Source organism: Cotesia glomerata, linkage group LG7, assembly GCF_020080835.1.
Source record: "Cotesia glomerata isolate CgM1 linkage group LG7, MPM_Cglom_v2.3, whole genome shotgun sequence".
Taxonomy (NCBI): Eukaryota; Metazoa; Arthropoda; class Insecta; order Hymenoptera; family Braconidae; genus Cotesia; species Cotesia glomerata.
Genome location: NC_058164.1, coordinates 2,434,087 through 2,461,200, shown reverse-complemented (window position 1 = coordinate 2,461,200; position 27,114 = coordinate 2,434,087). Strand labels below are relative to the sequence as shown.

The 27,114-nt window shown below is 28.3% G+C and overlaps 1 protein-coding gene and 1 long non-coding RNA gene across 4 annotated transcripts in view; both read left to right on the top strand.

Annotated features, from left to right (window-relative positions):
* The window catches only part of LOC123269948 (acetylcholine receptor subunit alpha-type acr-16), a 262,893-nt gene that overhangs the window by 105,045 nt on the left and 130,734 nt on the right, over positions 1–27,114 (top strand). The gene's annotated exons all lie outside the window — the stretch shown is intronic.
* LOC123269949 lies at positions 595–26,562 on the top strand. Its single transcript, XR_006510504.1, has 3 exons — positions 595–631; positions 1,113–1,115; positions 26,467–26,562. It is a non-coding gene; the product is annotated as an uncharacterized LOC123269949 (long non-coding RNA).

Sequence of the window (27,114 nt, the reverse complement as noted above, 5' to 3'; positions counted from 1 at the left end):
TTCTTATTTGTCATATACAATTATTGTTGGCAGTATAAATTCATTCTGCCGGTTTTATTATTTATTAAATTATCAATGCTAAATCGTAAAAAAAATTATTAAACAGACTGCCAAAAATTTGTTATAGTCTCAGAACGATCCTGTAGAGTTGTGAGAGGTAAATAACGTTTAGCTCTCAGAGCTCAACGACGTAGAGTTGCAGGAGCCGAACGGTATTGTTACCATAAGAATACGTTAACCTATTGGAACTTTTTACAACTAACTAACTACTATAGAGTTCCTATAGAAAAATGTTTTTCTCCGTGTATACACGGGCTCTTATGGCGGACAAACTTTTGTCGAGACTTTAATTATTTTTTTCAATATTAACCTCCCAACTTTAGCGGATAAAAAACTATACACAAAAAACTTGGATTATTGCAAAATATAAAAACAATTCAATAATAAAACATTACTGATATAATTTTTGAAATATTTAAAGTCAAATTTTATGTTTGTAACTCGTTTATCGTCAGCCATTTATTCGAATAAAGATTTGACAACATCGCGTCAACAGCTGCGAAAAAAGAAAAGGATAGAAATATAGTTACAGAGAGAGAAATGTTTTACTCACACACTCATCCTCGTCTCAGTTATCGGTATAATCAAGCGCGCTATTGCCAAATCTGTTTATTTATTCCGGCAAGTAATAAATACCAAAGTCATTTTATTACTTTACTTTATTAAATAAGTAAAAATCATCAATTATTAAATTGTTTAAATTATTATAAATTAAAATAAAGAATTTTGACGAATATTGGGAAAACTAAAATTAAAAAAAAATTTTAACACTATTTTGACTCATTTATTACGCTCGAACTTCCTTAAGCTTAATTGAATATTAAAATAGTAAAAAAAAACTTAAATTACTTAAAAATTTATAAGTTTATGATTGTATAATTATTTCATTCATGAATCGATTATTTTCATTTAAAATAAATAAAGGGATAAAAGGATCTCTTACCTTACGTAATTAAGAAAAATAAAATCTTTCGGGATTTAAAAAGTTCGAATTAAATTATAAGACAGCCTCACAATAGCATTTCCTTTTTTTTTTTTAATTTCTTGGATAGATGGTATCTCGAGATGAAATATATGTCCACACGAGAATTCAGTACAGCTTACCATTACAGTAGTCGCTTAGTCTTCGTATGCTATCTTAAGCTCGCTCTCTCTTTTTGAGCCAGTAACAACAGCAACAGGTTTTGAATGACTCCCTGAATACAAACGAATGCACCGAATATCTCGTCCTTTGCTCACCAAAATCTCGTACTAATTAACTTGCTTAATTTAACAGTAATTACTTTTGTACGTGAGCTGAAAAAAAGTTTTCTCTGTGTTACCATCCAACTGAAAGATGAAAAAACTTTCAGGCATTCAATATTTAGAACAAAAATTATGATAATTTTTTCGTGAAAAAAAATTCATTGAAATTGATAAATATTCCATTTAAGAAAATAAGAATGATTGTTAAGCAATGCATTGGAAAAAAATAAAAATAAATAATTGAACGTGCTCCAACTAACTCACGTTGGTTTAAAAACCCTCCGCTTGATCAAAAGTCATTCATTCGCGTTCAACAGAATTTATAACAGCGACGTTACATCGCAAACAAACATTAACTTTTAAAAATATAAAAATAATATTTGTTGTATGAAAATCGAATTTTTAATAAACATTTCCAACTGCTATTGACAATAGTGAATTGTAGAAAAAGCTAAAAGCAATAATTTATAAAATAAACAATGACAATTTAAAATTACGAGAGTGGAAAAAAGTAATAACGTTAAAACAAAAAAAATGTAAATATTCTTATGAATGATAGGATGCACAAGCGCCAGAGATAACATGAAAAACTCATTATCCAGGTTTTATCAAAGTCTAATGAGGTGCCAGAATGAAAAAGCTCGCTCGGGGTATTTTAAGCAACCATTTTTTTTAAACGACTACCGTGATGACCAGGGCATGCGAAATAAAAAAATAAAATTCATAAAAAAAACAAGCGCATTTGTGACAGACCGGCGATGAGATAAATTTTGAATATCGCGGTTTGTCGAGCACTGTTACACGTCACGTTACAACTCATGTTGATTCTGTACGAAATGATTGATGGGTTGATAGAAAAACACATGACATGACTCGTATCGTCATATCGCGATAGCAATTCTGGTTATTTTAATTTAAAGTATAAATTTACGGATAGACAAAAAAAGGAATATTTTCATCGCCTATTAATTAAATTTGTGTTTATTGAACACGTGTGTAAATTGAATAGCTTTTTTTAGGTAATTTAAAATAGATATATTCAATAAAATAAATCATGCAACAACTGTGTCAATATCGATGGTAGGGAAAAAAAAATACTGAAAGTTCATCATTCAAGAATTTAATTCTTGAAATTAATTCTTTTAAGGAGGTTCATCGGCAAGAAAAATGTACCAATAGGTTATGGCTACTAGCTTTTTTTTCACGCACTAGTGTTGCCTCTTTTTACAAATTATCACTCACTTACTTCCACTTGCGTAATATATTGAGTCAGTAACTTCAAAAATTTTTTAGAAAAAAATGAATATCGCTCGTTTATGTTATTTTTGATAAAAAATACTTGTTATAACTTTAATGAAATATTTTCAGTTTTTCAAAAAAAATCTTAAGAAAAATATGGTTGTTATTCAATAAAATGTTCAATCTAACTACGGTCAGGATAGGGAATACATGTTAGATGTACAATTTTTAATTGCTAATATATCGAAAATTAGCACCGCCAAGACTATTTAAAAAAGGTCATTCGGCATCTGCCAAGATGGAAGGTAGATTTCATATAATCCATGATTTTACTAACAATATTATAAATAATTAGAACTGATTTAGATGACGCTCAGCTTCGTACATTTTTGTTGTAATTATTGAAAAGTAAATTTATTATAGGTGAAATCAAAGAGAATTTTATAAGTTTTTAAATGGGATACAGAAAAACGATCTATCATTTCTCAATGAAAATTTATTCCCTAGTAAAATTACCAAACAGGTAACTTTTTACATTTTCGAAAATTTTAAATGGCTGCTATTTCTAAACTATTGGATGGATTTAGCTCATTTTTGAACTCATTCAAGCTAATTGTCTGCGGAATAAGTCTACCAAGTTTCATGAAGATTCATTAAGAATTTTAGGAGTTATCATGTTCACAAGCCGCGTGTTATGTTGCATAAATAAATATATATATATATATATATATACATATATATATATATATATATATATATAAACTTCCAAACCAATGTCATTTTTAAGCCTTACTCGACTAAATAATTAACATGGTAACGAAATTCTATGTGAATTTTGACACAAAGGCCAATGCAATAGATAGATTTTATGAAATTTATCTAAAAAATTATTCGTATTAGAGGACACTTAAGGACCTCCCTTTCGCCATCAATGTTAAATAAAAAATATTAGATTATGCATAAAATTAAGTTTTATCTAATAGTTAAAGTCCTTATTTATCTACTAGTGAGGTTTAATTTATTCTTCACCATGCATATTTTTGAAAAAAAAATTTCTAAACGTGTTAGTATTTTTTCCGAGTCTTACGAGAAAGTCAGACCTTAACAACTTTCTCGAATTATGGCATTAACCACCGATTAGATGGGGAAAAAAAAAACTCAAAATAAGGTTTTCGAAATATTCAGGTTTGATTTTTTGCAATAAAATATATAGGTTGCCGTGGAATTTATGGAGAAATTAAAATTATAAAATCACAGAAAATTTTTGAGTAACTTACATTTAAATGGCGTCAGAAGTAGCGCGCAAGCTTCAGACCATTCAATAAATTCAAACTAAACTTTAACGCACTTATGTTTTTCATACATATTTATTAATTAATTTATTGTTAACAAATTTTCATATTTCATAATTGAAAAATAAATCAATAATTAAAAAATACTAGCATTCAGTTTTATGACTAAAGATTTTTAATTAATTTATTTATTTACACTGACTGCAAAAACTTAAACATGGTTAAGGTTATATTGTGCAAATGAAAATGTAAACAACCGATATATAGCGTTGCCAAGTCACGGACAGGTTACTAACAGCTGATTTACAAGAGTCAAATTAATTTTTGTATTTAACTATTTTTTTTTTCTAATTTTCAAAATTTCAATAATTTTGGGAAAAGTTGTTGTGACTCAACTGGAGCGAAAGGACTTCCTTAAAAGTACGCGTATTCAAAAATTGAAGAATATTGTCAGAAAAGTAATTTTTTACGGAACCTCCTTAAATCAAATGGTTCATTTTTTCAATGTATCTATTAACACAACTACAAATTGTTAGGTCTCGGTAATTTCGGTAATTTTCACATAACATTAATTTCCTGCATAATAATCAAGATCACACGGTCCATTAATGTTTAGTGATTCCTTCCTCACAGTAGACGATACACCATCGACGTAACAACGTCTGATTTACTCAGTAACAGGGTGTCTCAGCTTGGAATATCCCCGAGGATGTTACTTGAGAACAAATGTACACGTCCACTCCAGGTAATCGAATTGCGTCTACGCTCGGCAAAGCTAATGTAATTCGAAACAACTATTATAAAGAGACCGCCTCCTGTAAACAATACAAAAGGTTAAAAAAATGCAAAAAGTTACTGGAATAAAAGAGAAAAGAAAAAAAAAGGTAACCCAGTACATACAAAAGTACACAGCCGATATAATCTGAGAAAAGTGCATTCATTCGCCTACACGCGCACCTGTTTTAGTCCTCATCCTCTTGTAACCCTCTCGACGCGTTCCACCCTCTCGTTTTCATTGAAACTCACACAGTCAAAGGCTTTGTGTATTTTTCTGTTTGTCTCGTTGCTTCTTCGTGTAACCTCTCCTTCAGAAGCTCTCATGCGCCGCGGTAACCATTATTCTTTTTTTTTCCTATTTGTATTTTTTCCGGCTCGCTCTTTACTGTTCTCGGTGCTGGGCTCATATCCCTTGGCTGTATATAACAACACACATGTTTTTCTAGCTCTCATACAAACTGTTTGTAAAGACTCGGGGCTCAGAGCCTTCATTTAGACCACTTGATAAATAGGAAGAGACTCTTGTCGCAGGAACGCTTATGTATACCGAACGCCAAGTGGCTTCAAGTATTTATTGATGTCACTTGTTTTCTTCTTGAGATTTGTGCCCTCTGTGCGTTGTAAAACCCTGTCATTAAATCCAGACAAACTGCCAATTATCAAGTAATTAATTGAAAAATATTATCGAGAAAATTATTCTTTTTACATACTGGAAACTCTTTTTCATTTCAAATATTGTCTGACACTGAAAAAAAAATTATCTTGAATCAAGAAAATAGTTCTTAAACCAAGAAAATAATTTTAAAGAGTTTTATTGCCTTGAAACAAAAAGTAAAATTCTCGAATTGAGTCAAATTTATTTAAACCAAGAAAAATTTCTTAGTTTCAGAAATTTTCTACTCAAATCAAGAAGTCGAAATTCTTCAAAATTATTTACTTGATTCAAGTAAATTTTTTTTCTGTGTACTAATTACAATTGAATTAACAAGCAATTGATGTAGCTCATATAGGTTCACGGAAAAATTTTTCTTATTTATAACAAGTTAGTATTTTTTTATCTTATAAATATTTATTCAAAAAATTCTTATTTATTGAATGTACAAGCATGACAATTTTCGATTTAAAGCGTCAAATTTTTTTTCTGTGGATATTTTACTGTCCAAATTTTAAGAAAAAAAATCTTTTGTACACAGTAAAAAATTTTGCGTCAATGTGTCAAAAAATTTCGTGTTAAAAATTTTTATGTTAAATATTTAGCACTTTTTTGTATCAATTTAACACTTTTTTGTATTAATTTAACACAATAAATGTTAAATTTACATATAAAAGTGTTAAATATTTAACACAAAATTTTTTGACGCAATGACGCAAAATTGTTTGTTGTGTATGTTGAAGAAAAAAATTAATGAAAAATTCAAAATATCAACGTGCTTAATGATGTTTGGTATGAAAAAAATAAATGTATGTAAAAAAATTTGATACTTTGATGAGCAATTCGTTAATATGATAAAAATAGTATGTATCTTTTTATCCCAAAAAAATAAAAAATAAAATAAATCAAAGGTTAAGATTCCGATTTAAAAAATTAAAAAAATTGAACCGAAAAAATTGAAACTGAATGTTGTTACATTTTTTTGTTTTAACTTAATTTAACTGGAATTAAACTGATGAAAATAAGTAGAAATTAGTTATCGGAATGTTGAATTAAATTTTGAATCAATTAATCCGGATATTGGGGAAGATAGTTTGATGAGAAGTAAAGTAAGGACGATATTAGTTAGCATGTCGATGAAATAGGTGCGCAGTAGATTATATTAACCGAGTTGAACATTCCTCTGTTTGTATATAACACGACAACAAGTTTGGGACTAGGCAATGACAACAAATAACTCGTTACTCTCGAATTACTTCCGGCAGACTTTGTAAGCGTTCCTGCGATTTTAGACTATCGTAGTTTGTTGTGTAAGCTTGAGCGTTCTGTATTTGCCTGGAATTTTCGAAGTAAATTCTCTCAGCTCTATGTTACGATTTACCAACCGACTGACACGATTGTTTACGGCTGGAACGTCGACCCAATGCCCATTTACACTACAACCCTTTCTAACCTTACAGAAGTCCTTTCAGCAATCTCTTCCGTCATAGTACTGCCGAATACCATTGGCACAATTCCAACGATTGTCGATTCATCTCGAATCATGGTACAGATGATATTTTCCATTGAAACTATTCCTCCTCACGTTTATGTACTCTCGTAAATCACAAGCTAGTATAATCCCACTTAGCTCATACTATTACTAATAAATAAATCTGTTAAATTTTTTATTTTATTTTTCGTTGTAAGGTTATAACTTGTAATAATTGGTAATTACTAAGGTATTAAGGTAATTACTTGTACTTTCAAAATTAAGATTAAATTTTTCTTTATGTATAGAATACTCGAACTCAAATGATAGGCCAACTTCTAGATCAACTTTCAAGGATATGTAATAAAAAATTTATGACTAAATTTTTATAAAACAAAAGTTGATTTTGTAGTTGATTAAATTAATAACTAAAGTTGGACAAACTTTGAAGAAGCGTAAGCAAATGATTGTTATTTTATAACTAAACACTTTCAATTTAACTTTCTTGTTTGGAGACGATTCAGTGATCATGCGCATTCTGATGTAAATTTTCAATGCTATCTTTGGTCAAATAATTATATATGGATATGTCAGACCATAAATAGACGCATAAAATTTTCTACTATGATCATATGCACTGAAAAAATAATTAACTTGATTCGAGAGAAAAATTCTTGAATCAAGTAAAATTTCCTTAAATCAAAAAAAAATTTATCAGTTCAAGAATTTTTTTACTCAAATCAAGAAAATTAAGTTCTTCAAAATTATATACTTGATTCAAGAACATTTTTTGAAGTAAAACTTCTTTATCGACGTATGAGAGAAATTTTATAGCAATGTAAAAAAAAATCGTCACGATTTTCGGTTACGCACCATGTTGTTTTTTTTTTAATCAAAGTTCATTATAGTGACGTAAATAATAAATCTAGTAAACATTATTAATTTTAAAAACAATTAAAAAAAAAAATTAAATAGTAATTTAAAAATAAAGCAAAACACACTTAGAAAATAAAAATATGTATACGTTCATCTTTTTTAATTATTCGTTTTTAATGATTTATTTATTCATTTTGAATTCTATAAAATTATTGCATATAACTACCCAATTTCTGTGAAGTTGTAAATAGTAGAAAAATGATACGTCATAAAGAAGTTTCACTTCTTACCTGTGTACTCTGGTACACACACATATTTCTTTTTTCTGTGTGTCCATATGAAAAAAATTTTTCACGGATACGGTCAAATTACCAATAAATGAATTAAAAAATTTTTAAATATAAAAATACAATATCGTCGATTTAATTGGTATTTTCTATTTATATTTATAGCTTTTAAAATTTAACACAATTTATTATTATTACTATTTCATTATTGCCATGCATTATTTAGAAATGTATTAATAATTTTATGTATAAATACATGCACGGAGAAAAAAATTTTGCTATAGGAACTCTATAGTAGTTAGTTAGTTGTAAAAAGTTCCAGTAGGTTAACGTTTTCTTATGGTAACAATACCGTTTGGCTCCTGCAACTCTACATCGTTGAGCTCTGAGAGCTAAACGTTATTTACCTCTCACAACTCTACAGGATCGTTCTGAGACTATAACAAATTTTTGGCAGTCTGTTTAATAATTTTTTTTACGATTTAGCATTGATAATTTAATAAATAATAAAACCGGCAGAATGAATTTATACTGCCAACAATAATTGTATATGACAAATAAGAATAGTATTATAATAGAAATAAAATAATAATAGAACTTATATTACAAATAAAAATTATTTGTAAAATAAAAATATGGTCGTCACAAAATTATCTTATTTTCTTAATTATACCAATAAATATTGTACATAAAATCACTGCCGTATATGCACAAGAAAAGATAAATAAACGAAAACAAATTTTATTTTGTGTTAAATGGGATCTTTTTAATGTATTCCGATAACTTATTACTTATCACAATATATTCAACTAATAAATTAAATTAACAGTCACTGCAAATGAACCTTGAAAAACCATAAATACAAAACTGTTCTAATGAAATTCAATTTGACAAAAAAAAACCTATTTCCTTAAATAAATAAACTGGAAACTTAATTGTCCTCATATATTTTTAATAATATGGATGTGTAACAAAATAATTCTGTTTGTCATTTTAGAAAGTTATGAAATATGTCAAGCGCACTCTACTACTGCGCAACGTAGAGCGCTCCCAACTATACCGTTTGGCTCTGAGAACAATCCCGTAGAGCTCTGAGAGTTCAACAACATTTAGTTATCAGAACTAAATAACATTTTGTTACTGTAACTCTACAACGAACAGTAAACTATGTATAGTTGTGGTAACTCTACAGTTAGGTTACCAGAACGAAATTTTTTTTTCCTTGTGGTTATAGAGAGCAACAGTTCGATCACCAAAAAATAAGTAAATAAATGAACATTGAGTATAATCCAAGTCACTATCTAAAACTTTGCCACCAATATTATTATATTTTAAAAAAAATTCCAACTATTTGTAAGATAACAATTGCTAATTATTGTAACTGGGAAAAGATAACATTGTCATGATATAAGGTTATATTATTGTTACAAAAATAATTTTAGTTTATTCGACTTGAAGTAGTTTTGAATTTGTTTTGAAATTTAGTCGGTATTTGGAACAGGTAGAGACTCTTGAGACTTCTCGACGTTGTCAAGTCCAACTTTTCCGTTTCATGGTTGCTCTCGTCCTCTACCGGTGTATATGTATTACCTTAAACTCTTACTCAGTTTCTGGTAGCTTTTTCCGCGCGACAGTATTTCAACCCCAGTTTCCGCTTTCTACCTTCCTCTTTTCAGCTTTCGTCGCTCATTACGCTCTACTTGTTCGGCTCCAAACTTTAACCACGTTGCTGCACCCCTTCCCTAGTAGTTGTGGAATACCTAACTACTTAGCACTTAAAAGTACTTTGTGGTATATGCTCGGAAAAGATTTATTTCAATACCATATATTTTAAAATCCTTTCAATTATTTTACTCATAATACCTCTTGACAAATTCCTGGCAAAAACTTTTTTAAAATCTCGCGCTATATTCTTGTCTCCAGTTTTTCAACTGCTTTTTATTTCAACGGTGATAAATAAATGAAGAAGTGAACAAATGACAATAAGAAAAAAAGAATCGGTCTCTAAAGTTTTAAAATTTAAATAAAATCTCTGCTATAAAATGAGATTCATTTGTTGAGATTTCGTTTGCCATTTACTTGAAAGTGATTCTAAGAAATTGGAGACTTATCACAAAGAACGATACACAAGTTCTCAGAAGTGTCTCAAATATCACTAGCTGTTTCTTACTGACTGTAGGAAAAGGAAAATCATTTCGTTCAAAGAGAAAGCCACAGTTGAGTAGCGGCAGATTCTCAACCGAAACCAGAACTTCAATATAACGAGAACCAGAATAAGAACCAGCAGCTTTGTGCTTAAAGTCAGTCAGTCAAGTAAAAAGTATGCCTTTTTCAAGATATCTATCAAAGACTATTCAATAGAGGATTTCAATTCTTTTTAGCTTCTTACTTACAATGATAGTTTTCTGCTCAAATAAGTATTAAATTTACCATGATGAACTTTAATTATCACGAATGTTCATTCTTGCTCATTAATATTAATATTTTTTCTTTGATTGCGAATCAAATGATAAAAATCGAATCAGAATTCTATCAGATGCAATATACTTTAATATAATCTTTTGATTTGTTAAAAATTGTATTTTTAATCAAAGGGGGACAGGCTTGAGTGGTTGCGGGGAGTGTGACAAAAAAATCAGGTGATTTGTAGTGTGAATTTATTAAAAAAAAAAAAATTAGTTCCCATTTTTATACAAAAAATCATTTATGCTGTTAAAAAAAAGACTATTATACAAAATTTGGCTTTTAATATTTATTCATAAATAAAAAAATATTGCAGAAATCTATTTTATTTTAAATTTCAATAATTTTTTCTCAAAAATATGAACAATTATGTACCCTGAAATTTTTTTATCAAAATTTACACTGAAAAAATTTTTAGCCTTTCAATCGAAAATTGTCAAACTCATACTTCGTAAAAACTGGAAAAAAATTTCAACTTTAATATAAAATTTACTAAAAATTCCATTTCATAAAAAAATTACTCCTTAGTCACAATTTTTATGGATTTACATTGATTTGATCGTAATTAATTATTTTTTTGATAGTTTTATCACGACTTATGGCTGATATGATTTTATTAATATTTACTAAATAAATAATAAATCTGGTGCTTACAATTATGATGAAAAAATAGCAATAATAATTGTTCTCATGTTCTTATTTATGTTTTGATTCATGATTGATTCAATAATTACACTCGGTGAATTTAATAACTAGTAAGTAAATAGCTGAAGATATCCAGGAATCAACTATACTGGGCAATCACTAATATTTGCTAATGAATTGCACGTGATCACTGAGGTAACTTAAGTAAACGTCTTCCCTGGGAGAAAACTCAATTCCTCTATTAAACTTGTGTTATTTTTACGGTTCATTAAAACTAACTTATTCAGAGAACAAAAAAATTAGCGCTGTTTTTTATCATTTCATCTTGATCATAAGTCATGATTATTAGCTTAAGAGGAAGATGATATTAATTCTACTTGATGATAAAAAAATATTCATTGTACGAACTCTATTTAAAAAAAAATATTGTAATATTGCAACTTTTCAATAAATTTTCATAGCAATAAGATTAAAAAATAAGTCATTGAAAAAAAATTCCGAAACTGATTAACGATGCAGACAAATTCTGAAACTTTCTTTTTACATTATTTTCAAGCTTAAAAGACTCGTTACAAAGTTTTGAACTTATCGAGCTCACAAATACATGGTTGACTTCTGTCTTCTAATCTATACTAATTAATGGATTCTATATTAATTAAATATTATTACAATATTAATTCACTATATTAATTCTATACTAATAAATGGAGAGCCGGTTTTTTTGTCTGGTTATACTGCGAAAACTCCTGAACCGATCGGAATAATACTTATACCATAAGATGCAGCGTTTTTCAGAGAAGGTTTTAGTATATGATATGGTGGTGATTACTTATCCGGAACCTATATTTTTTTGACTTAGATATAATGAATTTTTATTGTAACTAAATTTATTCTATTCGATTGTCATTTGTTTAAAATAAATTTTTTAATTCTATTGGTTATGTTTATATACTAGGCAGATTTCTTCACTTATTAAACCTGCAATTTCTTTAACTGAAACTTTCAATGCTCATTACAAATTTTTTTTTTCATATCAATTATTATTCATTTTTGTAAGAAAGACACGGGAATGTTATTATGATTGCACATTGAAAGTTACAATAAATATTAGCTAGAATAATTACATGGATAAAAAGTACATGCTAGTTCGATAGAATTGGGAATCTGTGCAAGTCAAAACAATACTCTAATTAAATTTCAAGTCTAGATCTAAAAATGCAATTCTATAAAGCGCCCAGCGGAGTGGGCGAGTAACAGCTAGTCTATACTAATAAATGGAGAGCTGGTTTTGTCCGGTTATACTGCGAAAACTACTGAATCAATCAAAACAATACTTATATCATAAGATGCAATGTGTTTCAGAGAAGGTTTTAGTATATAATATGGTGGTAATTACTTATTCGGAACCTATATTTTTTGACTTAGAAATAATGAATTTTTATTGTAATTAAATTTATTCTATTCGATTGTCATTTGTTTAAAATAAATTTTTTAATTCTATTGGTTATGTTTATATACTAGGCAGATTTCTTCACTTATTAAACCTGCAATTTCTTTAACTGAAACTTTCAATGCTCATTACAAATTTTTTTTTTCATATCAATTATTATTAATTTTTGTAAGAAAGACACGGGAATGTTATAATGATTGCACATTAAAAGTTACAATAAATGTTAGCTAGAATAATTACATGGATAAAAGGTGCATGCCAATTCGATAGAATTTGGAATCTGTGCAAGTCGAAACAATACTCTAATTAAATTTCAAGTCTAGATCTAAAAATGAAATTTTATAAAACGCCCAGCCGAGTGGGCGAGTAACAGCTAGTGAAATAAATGAAAAGTTTAGAAATCAAGGGTTAAAAATTTCGTATAAAACTCTAAATATTACCCGTGTCCAATTATTTATGTTTTGATTTTTTTCTAATAATTGCATAAATATAATAATACTCTCTCAGCGTCAGTGTGATAATTCTTTGCGAAGAATGTTGGAGCTTTAAATTTTTCCAACTAATAAATATCCAGTCAAAACTTTAAGTGACGTCGGTTCGCGTAAGTTATTGAACTACATAGTAAATAAGCCGGTATTAAACTACATTAAGACCACAGGAGACCATTTTATTTAAAACTCTCTAATGAGAAATAAAAAAGATAAATTTAAAAAGTATTATTAATGGTTATTTAAGCGCGCGCCAGTACAACATAAAGTATGAACTATTTTATCTTTTTATGAATAAATGCTCAGAACTTCCAGATAATTATATTCTGCGTGAAATAAGCTGCATTACAACTACGAGAGCTTTGCCGAAAAGTGGAGATTAATATTTATGGGTTTCAGTAATTAATCAGGTTAAAATTTTAGTTGAATGAATGTTAAGTAATATATAACTTGAAGTCATAATTAAAACGACATTAAAAGGAAAATTTTTCCGGTAGATTAACGATAATTTTAACTTAAAAAAGTTGGATCAAGATACTTAATTATTTTTAGTACGAATAGAGAATTCAATATACTTATACATATTATTCGTTTTCGTGTTATCGAACAGAGTTCATTTTCATCCAAAGTTTATTTCTTTAATTCACTTGCAGCTGGATTTGTTATCCGTCAAGCCGATCGATGTAAATAAATAAAAATAAACTCTTCTGAGTAATAAATTAGTTGAACTTTTAGACTCAGTATATATATATTTTTAAATCCTTCGAACTTATTTTTATTCAATCTTGTAACATTTAACTTGCCTTATTGATAGTCAGATGAATTTTTAATAAAATACACGCTCCAATTTTTCAATATTTTATTTCGTTATTAATATCAACAAAGTATTAGAAAATTTTCGAACGATTAAATGAATAATTAATTCGAGAATAAAGTTATGAAGTTTTGTCATGTAAATGTCGGACATTGAAAACGTAATAAATTATTCAATTCCCGCTCAAAAATTCTCTAGTAAATTTTTTATTTTCTTTCTTGATAATAAAAAATAGCGTTAAAACGAGAGGCATGTAATACTGAAAATTATTACATAGCAATGAATAAAAACTTTAGTTTCTAGCGGTAACCTGCGGCTACTATGTAGTTATCGAGAATTACAAATCATGAATAAAAAAAACTTTCGCTTGACGATTTTTTAATAATTTGATTTAAAAGATAGTTTTTTAACACTTTTTTATCAAAAAAAAAAAAAAAATCAAGAAAAGTCAAGAATTTTTCTCTTGAATCAAGTGAATTTTTTTTTCATTGCCCGAGTTAAAATTTAAATCATAGATTCAACGTATTGAACGTTCAAATCGTAAGCTTAGCGTATTAGACGTTGAAAACGTAAGTTCAACGTAATGGACGTTAAAATCGTTATTTGAACGTATTCAATATATTGTGAGCGTAATTCAAACCGATAAAGAGTGAAAATAAGTAATATCAAGACTATTCAGATAACTATGCTTTTAAACAGAAGTTCGATGAAAAATGTTTTTTCAATTCTGTTAAGAAAAATTTCATTTTTTTGGTTGAAATTTTACTATCTGTTCGATAAAAATACTCAGTCCGAATTTTTTACTTGTGGAATGATTTCTAAAATGTTTTTTTTTCGAATGTATACGGCTGTTTAAGAAGACAAGCTAGTGTTTAATTGAGAACCAGTGGTACTTGGAGTATCTTTGAATTTACTCTTTTTTAAAAATGTTGAATCTATATTTTTTACGTCCAATACGTTAAACTGACGTTTTAAACATTCAAAATTGATATTTTTAACATTCAATACGTCAAATTTACAGTTTTAACATTCAATTTGTTGAATCTACGACTTAAATTTTGACTTGGGTGAACGTCAGAAAAAATTTTTCTTATTTCTTAATTTATATTTTAAGATTTCGGAGTATGTTTCAATAATTATAATTCGATTATAAATTGTCTTATTAACATTTCACTGTTATAAATTCTCAAGAAATCTATTTTATTATTATTATTATTATTATTATTATTATTATTATTATTATTATTATTATTATTATTATTATTATTATTATTATCAAATATAGATACTGTACTCACAGCGCATTGTTATGTTATTACTACTTATCTACTATATATTTTATAAAACCATTGTACTATTAAATCTTGCCATATGGCAATTAGCCTTGGCATAATAAATAAATAAATAAAAATAATTAAAATATTTTTAATTGACATAATTAAACCTTAAATTTGTGGTGTAAACAAATGAAACAACAGAATAATGATCGAGTGGGTTTAACGGTGTAGTCTTGAATGAAATTGAAAAGTTAATTGATTCTTGACACCCAAGGTAATCCGTCGCAAAGCTCGAACCGCGCGAGTTATCCCGAGCCCCGGCAATCTCCTTCGACACCGCATAACCCGATAAATCTAATTATCCTCGTGGCTGCCAATAATTTCAGCATCTCCATACATCCATAGATAGATATCTTGCTACACACAACCATGAACTCGCATTTATGTGCGTATTAATATGCATGAGTATGTACATATATATATATATATATATATATATATATATATATATATATATATATATATATATATATATATATATAATATCTGAACATATGCTAGGATATATATGTGACTGAGATATGTATGGAGAGGGCAAAACAGAACGACATATTTGGGACGCCGCGGAAGCCAGACGTCGCAGTGCCGGTAATGCCGAGTCACATACCGCCGAGTCACATGCCGCGTTGAACCGCGGATTCCAAGGCCTTGAACAACTTCCATTAGATGCTATATAGTCACTTATAACCATTTTAATTTAATTAACTCACTCGCGATCAGCTATCTAGTTCATTTTATTATTTTAAACCTTAGTCTGGCTGCTGTATCGTAATAAATACTGTTATCATTATCGCTCTTTATCATTTGTCAAATTATTTTCTAGAATACTTACTGTCTAATTATTATTTAGATAATTGATTTCCAAAAATTACAATTAGAAACATAAATTTTTATATTGAAAACAATTTTTAGGAAAATTTTTCACATTATTTTGAAAATTTATTTTTTATTAAAGCTCTTGTCTCCTACAATACTTAATTGCTGTTATTAACCTCAGTTATACTCGACAATTATTTGAGGGGTTATTTTAATAGCGAAACCCGAAGCTCCACTAGTTCAAGAAGCCTTTAGATAGTAATATACTTCGGTTATTTGTCTGGTAATTGCTTCAATGATATTGATAGTTACGGGTGACAATTATTAGTACAACGACTGTTACTTAGAAGGTTTCGGTTGGAAATTTTAGTGGAATAATAATCAATCATACAAACTCATTTCGTAGAGTAATTTCTGAAATAATCGTTAAATCATCTCCTTTAACGAGATTTAAGTCTGAGGTATTAAATTGTAAAATAACAATCATTTTTTTTATTATTTTAATAAATTTTCTCGAAAAATAACAAAATTACGGAACAAATAACAAAATTGACGGAATAAAATTCGATAAAAAAATTTAAAAAAGCCCGCCATAGCAATTTAAAATCCCGTGTAAAAAAAAACTTGTCATAAAAGTATCCTAAAATTCATAAAACTGTCCTAAAATTGTCAAAAAGTTGTCATAAAAGTATCCTAAAATTCATAAAATTGTCATAAAACTATCCTAAAATTCATAAAATTGTCATCAAAGTATCCTAAAATTGTCATAAAAGTACTTTTTATAACATTTTTTTTTAAGTAAGTGCGACAATATTTTTCTAAAATCTAAATTTCATTTCGGTTTGGTGTCATGAAGTTGTCATAAAAGTGTCCTAAATTGTGTAACGTTTAGGATCATAAACTTATGACTCTTTTATGACTTAAGTTTTTTTTTTACACGGGCAATCTAAAATTTTCACAACAGTAGCAGACTTTCTTCTCCTTAACTTCAAACTTGAAATTACTAACGTTAGCATTACAATCGTAAGGTAAGGTACTTGATTGGTACTCAATACCAGGTTCTTTGGCTTCGTGAACTTTCAGAGCTTCAGTATCGAGTTTGGCGCTGATAACAATATTGAGAGATACGTACTCGAATTCAAGCTGCAAATTTAAAATATTTAGTTACGTAAATTCCCATTCCAGAACCACCAGGTAGTTTAATTTCGCTGACTTTTTTAAATCCTGTAAAAAAGTCGAGCATACATCCCGAAACAAATTGCTTTAATTCTACGAGACAAGTGGTGAGTTGAGGTGTGATATTTCATGCAGCCATTTAATGTCACGTAACTCAAGTAGAAAAGGCCGGAATTAGTCAGACGTGAGTTTAGGTTTCGTGCACTTCTGGATCTCGGTACTGTTGCGATAGTCGAGCTATGGTTTGGATTGAGGCGGAGTAAATTGAAAGTGTTGAGTAAATAAATTGAGAAAGCTGTTAATCCAGCGCGTGACGTATTTTCGATGATTACTATGCAGACATTGTTGCGGTCCCCGGCAGATTGTGTGGTTTCCTCGAGTTTGGCTCTCTCCGCATATCCTCGGTCTTTAACCGAAGCACGCGCGACATTAATGCACATCCTCGTTGTCATATATGCATCCGTGCTTGCGGTCATATAGAGACTAATGGCGATACCCGTTGGTTGCCATTTTTGTACTCAGTATTTGTCAGATATTTTATTTAATTGTACTACATTGAAAAAAGTGCTGAATTCAAGAGAAAGATTCTTTATCTTAAAAAATTATTTTGTAAAGAACAAAATATCTGTATTCAAAAATTTCTTGTTTTAAAACTCGTATTCTTTCAGTAAATTAATTTTTTGATGTGGTCGTATAAGAAAATTTTTTCACGAGTCTTGTAAGGAGAAGATTTAGAGGTCAGGCGCTATCTGTCGGAAATTTTCAACACTACGTTGGGTTTAAAAACCAGATAGGATGGACGTATATGACCGTTAATTAACAGAAGTAATAATATCATGCTAAAAAATAAACTTATTATCTATAAAATGTGCAGAAGACCAATATTATTATATGCTTGCCCCATTTGGAATAACATATGTAAAAATCACTACAATAAGCTACAATGAATACAGAACAAATGTTTAAAAATGATAAATAATACAAAACCCAGAACAAAAATAACAGATTTACATAAAGAATTAAACATGCCTACGATTAAAGAAATATTCAAAAATCATACTATTAAATTCTATGAAAATAAACTTAATACACTAGAAATTCTAAGTAATATATGTAACATTGAATATAATCCATGGAACAAGTACAAAGTTCCTCATCAAATGCTAATTATAAAGAAATAAGCCGAAGGGCTACCATTGATTATGTATATAGTTTATTTAGTAAGTAAGGCTTTGTTAACTAGTAAGTAAGGCAATAAACGATGATTAATTTAGGTTTTGATAAAAATTTTTTCTAAAAACGAAATAAATATTGAATCATAAATAACATACTCTTTACAAATATATGTAATGTAAATTTTATTATAAGTAGAGTCCATTAGGACAGGAATTATAAAGCAACAATATTATATACAAAACTTGTAACTGTAAATATATTAATGAAGATTCTTTGAACTTGAACATATACACGGAAAAAAGTAAACTGTAATATTCACTCGGATTCCGGTTAATTTTTATAGTTTCAAACAGTAAAGCGGACATCAGGGTGGCAAAAATATAAATATTACAGAACTTAATGTAGAAAGTATAAAAGCCACAATTTATAATTTAATATCCAAAATAAGTGATTAGTAGCTGTCACTATAGTAAATAACGACTCTTTCATCTTAAAAAATTACAGTTTCAAACAGTAAAAATTGCCATTTCAATATATAATCCATATTGTGAGGAGAAGGGGAACTCAGATGAAAGAAGGAGGTCTCACTCTGGGAGAATTTAACATTTTAAACAGTAAAAATTATACTTTTAAAATATACATTTTACCAGTTCAAGCAAGTCAATAATTACAGTTTGATTTTTAGCGTTGCGTTTAAAATTTACCATTTTACTTTGTAAATATTGACGTTGCTTGTATTAGAAATTTAGTAACTTTATTTTATACTTTTTACATATCATAACATCATTTTTTAGGTACGAAATGATAAATATCAAAGTCTGAATTCTTAATTGTTATACTTTAACATTTTAGACATTTACATAGCCAATATTACTGTTTGAAATAGTATTTTCTTCCATGTAAAGAGTAAATTGTAACGTTTAAATGGTAAATATTATAAAGTCAATAGTAAAATCACGATTTTACTGTTTGAAATGGTAATTTTTAGCAGTTGATCATTACTTATTATAAATCGACTGTTATTTATTACAGTTTACTTTTTTCCGTGTATGACCAGATCAAACAATCAAACAATCAAACCTGATATGGGTATATATATACAGCCACATCAAGTCAGATATGTCCAAACAGGAAAAAAAATTTTCCTGAATCAAGTATATAATTTTGAAGAACTTAATATTCTTGATTTGAGTAGAAAAATTCTTGATTTAAGAAAATTTTACTTGATTCAAAAATTTTTCGTCTTGACTCAATACAATTACCCTCTTCAAAATTATATTTTTTGTTCAAGAATTTTTCTCTTGAATCAAGTTAATTTTTTTGTCAGTGCATATATGGCCAATTTACATATCAAGCCATGTATTGACGGAACAATTTGACACAGATATATATGACCATAGCAAAAGTTTTTTCCCTGATTAGCTTGGAGATTTCTACAACTTCATTAGAAATTAATTTATCTAAAGTTTTAAAGCCTAGTCTGACTTATTCTGGACACACAGGGATGTAACTTTAAAAATTCATAATTTCTAAAAAAATAATTAATGAATCAACTTTTTTGCCTCAAAATCTTGTAGGGAATGTTAATACAATTTAATTCGTATAACCATTAGAAATTAATTTATCGAATAACATAGTCATTTTTTACTAGGTAAATAATGCAAGTTATGACTTCATAATAGTCTATATGAGACATACACAAGTATTGGATTGGTTTTATTTATCTTTTTTTTTATCTTAGTCATATCTTTTAGAGAGATATTAAAGCACCAAGATTCCTCTACGTTATAAAAGATAAATCCCAGCCAGCGTGTAAAAGAGTTATGAAGTAATAAACGTACAAGCATAACATAAAAACAAAAAATTTGATTTAATATTTTATCTATATTTTTAATAATCTTCTTATTCATTCTTTTCAAAATGAACCACTTTTACCTTTAGGTTTGATTTTCAAAAGATATTTTGATTAGCAATACTATCATGAAAGTTTAAGTTGATCGATATCTAGAGAATGACCCATACAGACTGTATGCAATCAAAATTTAATAAAATGTGTAATGCACTGTGTGGCCATCGAAAATTCTATTTCACGCGTTGATGATAAATGCAAGAGCTAAGTCACCTTAAATTAATCGCATCAGAGGCTGTGTTGGTGGTATACTATATTTTCTTCCACTACGAAGTAAACTACCAATAGCTTGACGGCGATCGGAAAAAGACAGAGAGGGTTGGAGAATGAATGGCCGCGTACAAGCGAGAGAATGAAATGAGGAGCGAGAGTGAGACACGGTAACTGTGCAACCGGTTGTCGTTACAGAGCAAGTAAAATGGAGCGGAAGGGTCAGTCCCATGGGATAAAGGGAAACTTCTCCAGTGCTTAACGAATCACATAACTTAGTGAATTTCAACCTTCAGCTCACTTTGACCTTTTGTTCATTTACATTCTTTGCTCAATTTCATTAAATTATTTATCAAATTTAATCTTCTCATTTTTGTTGTAATCAATTATAAGTTTTGATGCTGACATCGTTATTTTCACCAATTTTCCGGGAAAATAAAGCTTCGTCTATTTCTTATAATTAATTGAAATTAAATATATGCTGATATAACAAAACTTTTACAATCGAAATAATAATAATAATCTATATTATTAAGAGAATAAGAAAAATTTTGTGTCCACGATAGTCATATGACAAAATCGGTTTTTTTTAGTGAAATTTAGTGTCATTGGAAAGGTCTTGACTTGAATTTGTGCCATTTCAAGGTTTCATATCATTCTCACAAATATTCAATTTATATGATAAGTATTTAGGCTGCATTCGAAAATGCTCAATCTCTAGATAAATAAGAAATGACCTTTTATCTTGTGAAATATTGACATTTTTAATGATATAAGCTCATCCCGATGTCACACTCATCGAGACCTTTCATTTGAGTACCCACATCAATTTTTAATATATTTATATACATTATACAGAGTGTCCCAGAAGTAACGGACGCCATTGTAGCATCTGATAAACAAAATAATTCTGAGACGAAAAGTCATTAGCCATTTTTCAATCAGACGCATAGATAATTAATTATTAATTAAAATAACGTCCTTTTATGCGTTAGAGAGAGAGCACTAGTGTCAAGTCAAGTGCATTCCAACGAAGACGCTTGTACGTGTGAATGTGTAAGTAAATATGTGTGACTACGTTAGCTATAGAAACTAGTTAGTCATACAGTTAGTTGTGTCTTTGTTTGGCACATACTTTACTGGACACTGGCGCTCTCTCTCTAACAAATAAAGAAACGTTATTTTTAATTAATAATTAATTATCTATGCGGTTAATTGAAAAATGGCTAAGGACTTCTCGTCTCAGAATTATTTTTTTCATCAGATGCTACAATGGCGTCCGTAACTTTTGGGACACCCTGTATATATGTATATATGAAAAATATATCAAAATGCATGTGGGTACTCAAATAAAAGCTCTTGATGAGTTTAACATCGGAATGAGCTTATATCTTTAAAAATGTCAATAATTAAGAAATGACCTTGTATCTTGGGAAATATTGATATTTTTGATTATATAAGCTCATCCCGATGTTATACTTATCGAGACCTTTTATTTGAGAACCCACATCAATTTTTCATGTATTTATATATATTATATATATGTCTAAATGAAAAATATATCAAAATGCATGTGGGTACTCAAATGAAAGCTCTTGATGAGTGTAACATCGGAATGAGCTTATATCTTTAAAAACGTTGATAATTAAGAAAGTATAGTGCAATTTAACAAAAATCATTATTTAATAAAACAAAATTTTATTTATTTATAGTTCACAAGTCACGGCAGTCACATAGTGACTGCAAGATTGCTAGTAATAATAATAATAATAATAATAATAATTTTGAAAACAATATTAAATTATTGGTTGTTAAAATAAATTTAACTTTTAAAGTCTTTGTAAAAATTATTTTTACCAAAATAAAAAAAAAACATTTATCAAAGCCAGAAGTCATAATTGGAGCAAATTCGAACTTTTTATTCTACATAAAAAATATCGATTAACAGTAAATTAACTTTATTTTCCGAGATTTTATTCTTTAAACAATGCAAACAAGAGTTGAGAGTAATTAAAGCTTTTTTGTAAAATACTATCAATTTTTTTGAACTAAATTATAATGAATAAGGGGTTAGGTTGATACACGCGAGGTACGTAGTAGTAATCTGGCCGCTTAGTGGCTCCAGATTCTAAAAATTATGAGACTTTTATAAAGCAAGTGGGTACTAATGAAGAAACTTAGTGGCCTGGAAAAATAAATTTACGATCTTAACCACATTCTCTATTTTTTGTACTATACCTACATAATTTTTCATAAAAACGTTCAGCTCTTAATTGAGAAAAATGAAAAATAATAAAATTATTGAGAGCACATTAAGTATCTTGACAATTAATTTAAGAAAGCGTTAATGGATTTTGTAGAGTGTGGTGGATATTAATTTAATAACTAACACGCAAGTACATTGACTTTAGTGATGACAGGAAGCACTAACCATGGTGCTCACGTATTACCACAACTCTTGATAGCCAGGACATTTATAGACATAATAAAGTTCATCGAGCGTGATACACCTACAGTATAGAGAGATGCTGCTCAACGAGATTTATTAACTTAGTGTTGTGTGTAATTATTACATTTACTTTAATTTATCCAAAAACAAAAAAAAAATTCAATCTAAGTAATGAAATTCACTTGTTATAGATTTACTTATAATCATAATCCAAGTAAATATTTTAATTAATCAGAAATTTAAATGCACTTTAATAAATTGAATCATTATGTTACTTCAGAACAAAAATTTATTCGCTTGTAAAAAGTTGTTACGTTAATGAATTTATTTGAAATATCAAGTTTATTTGACTTCGTAAGTATTGAATTTTTTACAAAAAATAAAGATTGTTCATTCGTAGTAAAATAAGTAAGCAACATTTTTACAGTGATTGAAATTTGCGATTTGAACGCATGCCAACAGATTTATCTGTCTCAGCAATCGTTGATTGAAATGTTTCGATTGGCTTTAAATATTTAAACGTTCAGTTTCAACAAGTGTCGTAAGATACAGAATAAATAACTTAGATGAAAATGTGAACAACTTTGTATCAAGAAATAACTTTATCGACATTTGAATTTACTTCTTTCATATTTAGCATTTCAATGAGTATTTTTTCGTGAGTAAATTTGTAACTCAACCAATTTTTATGCTTGACTATATCAAGCTATACACGACAATGAAAAAATAACTTGTTAATTTTGCAATTTACATTTTTTATTTAAAAACTAGCTGTTACTCGCCCACTCCGCTGGGCGCTTTATAGAATTGCATTTTTAGATCTAGACTTGAAATTTAATTAGAATATTGTTTTCACTTGCACAGATTCCCAATTCTATCGAATTGGCATATACCTTTTATCCATGTAATTATTCTAGCTAATATTCATTGTAACTTTCAATGTACAATCATTATAACATTTCCGTGTCTTTCTTATAAAAATGAATAATAATTGATATGAAAAAAAAATTTGTAATGAGCATTGAAAGTTTCAGTTAAAGAAATTGCAGGTTTCATAAGTGAAGAAATCTGCCTAGTACATAAACATAACCGATAGAACTAAAAAATTTATTTCAAACAAATAACAATCGGATAGAATAAATTTAGTTACAATACAAATTCATTATTTCTAAGTCAAAAAAATATAGGTTCCGGATAAGTAATTACCAACATATCATATACTAAAACCTTCTCCGAAACACGCTGCATCTTATGGTGCACGGAGAAAAAAGTATTGCTATTACCACGATACAGTTTAGTGATGATCACGATCCTCGCATGACTATACTTTAAATGTGCATATGCCTATGCACGATTATTATCACGATCCACATGTATTCGGATATCGAGTGTCTATATTGCTATGGTTTACAGATGATTAGTTGTCTTTAATTAAATATTAATTATATTTTATTGTAGATTATTTTTTTTTTTGGTACATTGTTGTTATTAACATAAATACAAATTCCTTTTGTAGCATGATTAGTTAAAAATTTTTGTGTAGATTATGACAGTCAAGAATTGGGTTATGTTTAAAAATGTTTAAATAATGACTTACAGCAGTATTGTTGGAATTTATCTTATATGACTTTTTTCTTTGATTTTTACAAATATTATTATTATTAGCCTAGAAGATTGGAATATCGAAATATTCTTTTAAAAAAGTCAAATATCATAAGAAAAAAATTTTTTAATAGAATTTCTACTCCTTTATTACTGTACGTATTTCATACAATAACATATTTTTGTATAAAACAGTATGGGATCAAATCATTTATGCTAAAAAAGACTTTTATAAAAACAAAAATTTTATTTATTTAATACAATACATAATGTACATTGTTTTTCCTTATCAACGCAGTAGAATTATAAAAAAAAAATTGATTTATAAGTTGATTAAACTAAAAATTAATATCAGATCATTGTATAAAAAGTAATCTCAATACTATTACTATGATTACCATGGAATATGAAGTGTTTATCTGGTCCGTAACATATTAAAAGTTGAAAATGAAAATTAATCCACTCCATACTGTAAATTTGAAGGGTTGAATATTGATAAAATAAATTATTTGAGATAATAAGCTCTTTGACATGAATGAATTAGTAGAACAGTAATTATAATAAAACGGAATCGCTATTATAGCAACACGGCCGCACAATGCCAAGATCCATCTGAATCGTGATAATCGCGATACGGTAAATTGAGGCTCTGTATAAAGCATAGCCAAAAGCGTATTGCGATAATGATGATACCGTTTAGTGATGCGAGCGATACTTTCATTCTTCGAGTCACTGATAGCGTGGGTATAAACTCGAGGAACGAGTGAAGCTGGGAGTTTATAACATTTTATAGCATCTAGAGAAAAAAGAGAATGTATTTGATGGTAATGTTTTTGTGAAACTTATTTTTTTAGAACTCTATTCGAGGAATTGAGTCACCATTTTTTGAGAATCGACAAGTTTTTTAACTGAATCTTGGAGAGGGAAGGCTATATGTTCATTTTTAAGCTTAGCAAAGTCAAAAAAAAATTGACTGGAGCTTTTTTATCGAAAAATTTTCAGCCGCAACAAATAAAAACTAAATTATTCCTATATATAGAGTAAAACAGAACTTTGCATAAATAAATAAAATGGAACCATGGTAAACAAGAGATTAATGAGATTCAGATCAAATTTACACAAACAAACAGTTCTTATCCCGAATTTATTCATGTGCGTAATGGGCAAGAGTATACAATAAATTAATTTATGGGTATTGAATGTATATCCCCACTTGACAGTAGCCTTGATGCGTGTACCAGCTATTTACCATAGCTATTAGAGCATAGATGTAGCGCTCGGTATAGATTCTAGCGAAACGCGTTAATGGTGCTCGAAAATGAAATTAACACCGTTAGTATTGAGAGAACGCCGAGGGTGTATGATTTATTGATCAAATGAGCTATTTCATCTACATTCTCATTACTAGCAGGCTACCCTCTCTTGACTCATTTGTCTCTATCTCCTACAGCTAAAACATTCGCTGTAATATTTCCAATTTCTATTCTTGGAAACCAGCCAAACAGTTACACTTATTACATCTATTACCAACAGTGTCAACACTCTATTTATCATCCTATATTCCGTTTGTTAGTCACTATTAGTTGTTAACTGTAATTAATGCTTTGTAAACAAATTTCATCAACGCTTTTTAAATATTATGTACCATAATAATTCTGGTTTAACGCTCTTAAAATATTTTTATCATTTTTGCGTCTACTCGTACAAAAAATATGACTTTATATTTTTCAAAATTTTTTCTTATGCTATTATCGGATAAATTAATATTATTATGATTGTTTATTCGAAATTAATTTGTCAAAATTTTAAGTAAAAAAATTTTTCAACAATAATAATAATTTTATTATTAAATACAAACACGGTTTCAACAAAAATTAATTATTTATGTAAATATATTAATAATTAAAAAAAATTATTAAAGTAATATTTATTCAAATCTTTTAACATAAATAAGTTTTTTCACATTTGAATAAATAACAGTTTTTATTTTTTACAACTTATCGTCAATTTTTCAGTACTGAATTATTACAAGCCCTCGCGGTTTTGAGAATGCCGTAAAAATACCGTAATTTTTTGGCATTTATGCTCATGCCGTATATTTACCGTTATAATTCGGTAATAATGCGGTTAAACTATAGTTGTTTTGGCCAGTTTTTATACTGTAGTTATCCAGTATATATACTGCATTTATGCTGTACAGTTACTAAAAATATACTATACAATTACCGCATTAATACCCAAATTTTACCCAAAAAATTCCAAATAAATACCGTAATAATACAGTAATTTTGCCGAATATTTTCTAATATAATGGACAATTATTAAAGATTTGGTTTTATTTTTAGTTCACTTCTATGTTAGAAATGAATAATATGAAAAATTTCCAATTTTGCTTTTTATTCTCCATCGCTACTTTGCAAAAACAAATACTGTTTTTGAATAAATACTATGTAGAATATTATTTAGCGTAAATATTTCGCATTTTGAGCGTAAATTATTCGCATTTTTACGGTAAATGTTCCGTAATGTTTCGATAAAAAAACTAACCAAAATAACCGAAAAAATGCTGAAAAAATATACCGCATTAATACTGTATAATTGCGACATTTTTTCGGCATTTACAAAACCGCTAGGGAGTAAACTGTTAAAATCATGAATGAATAATCAAGATAACAAAGTT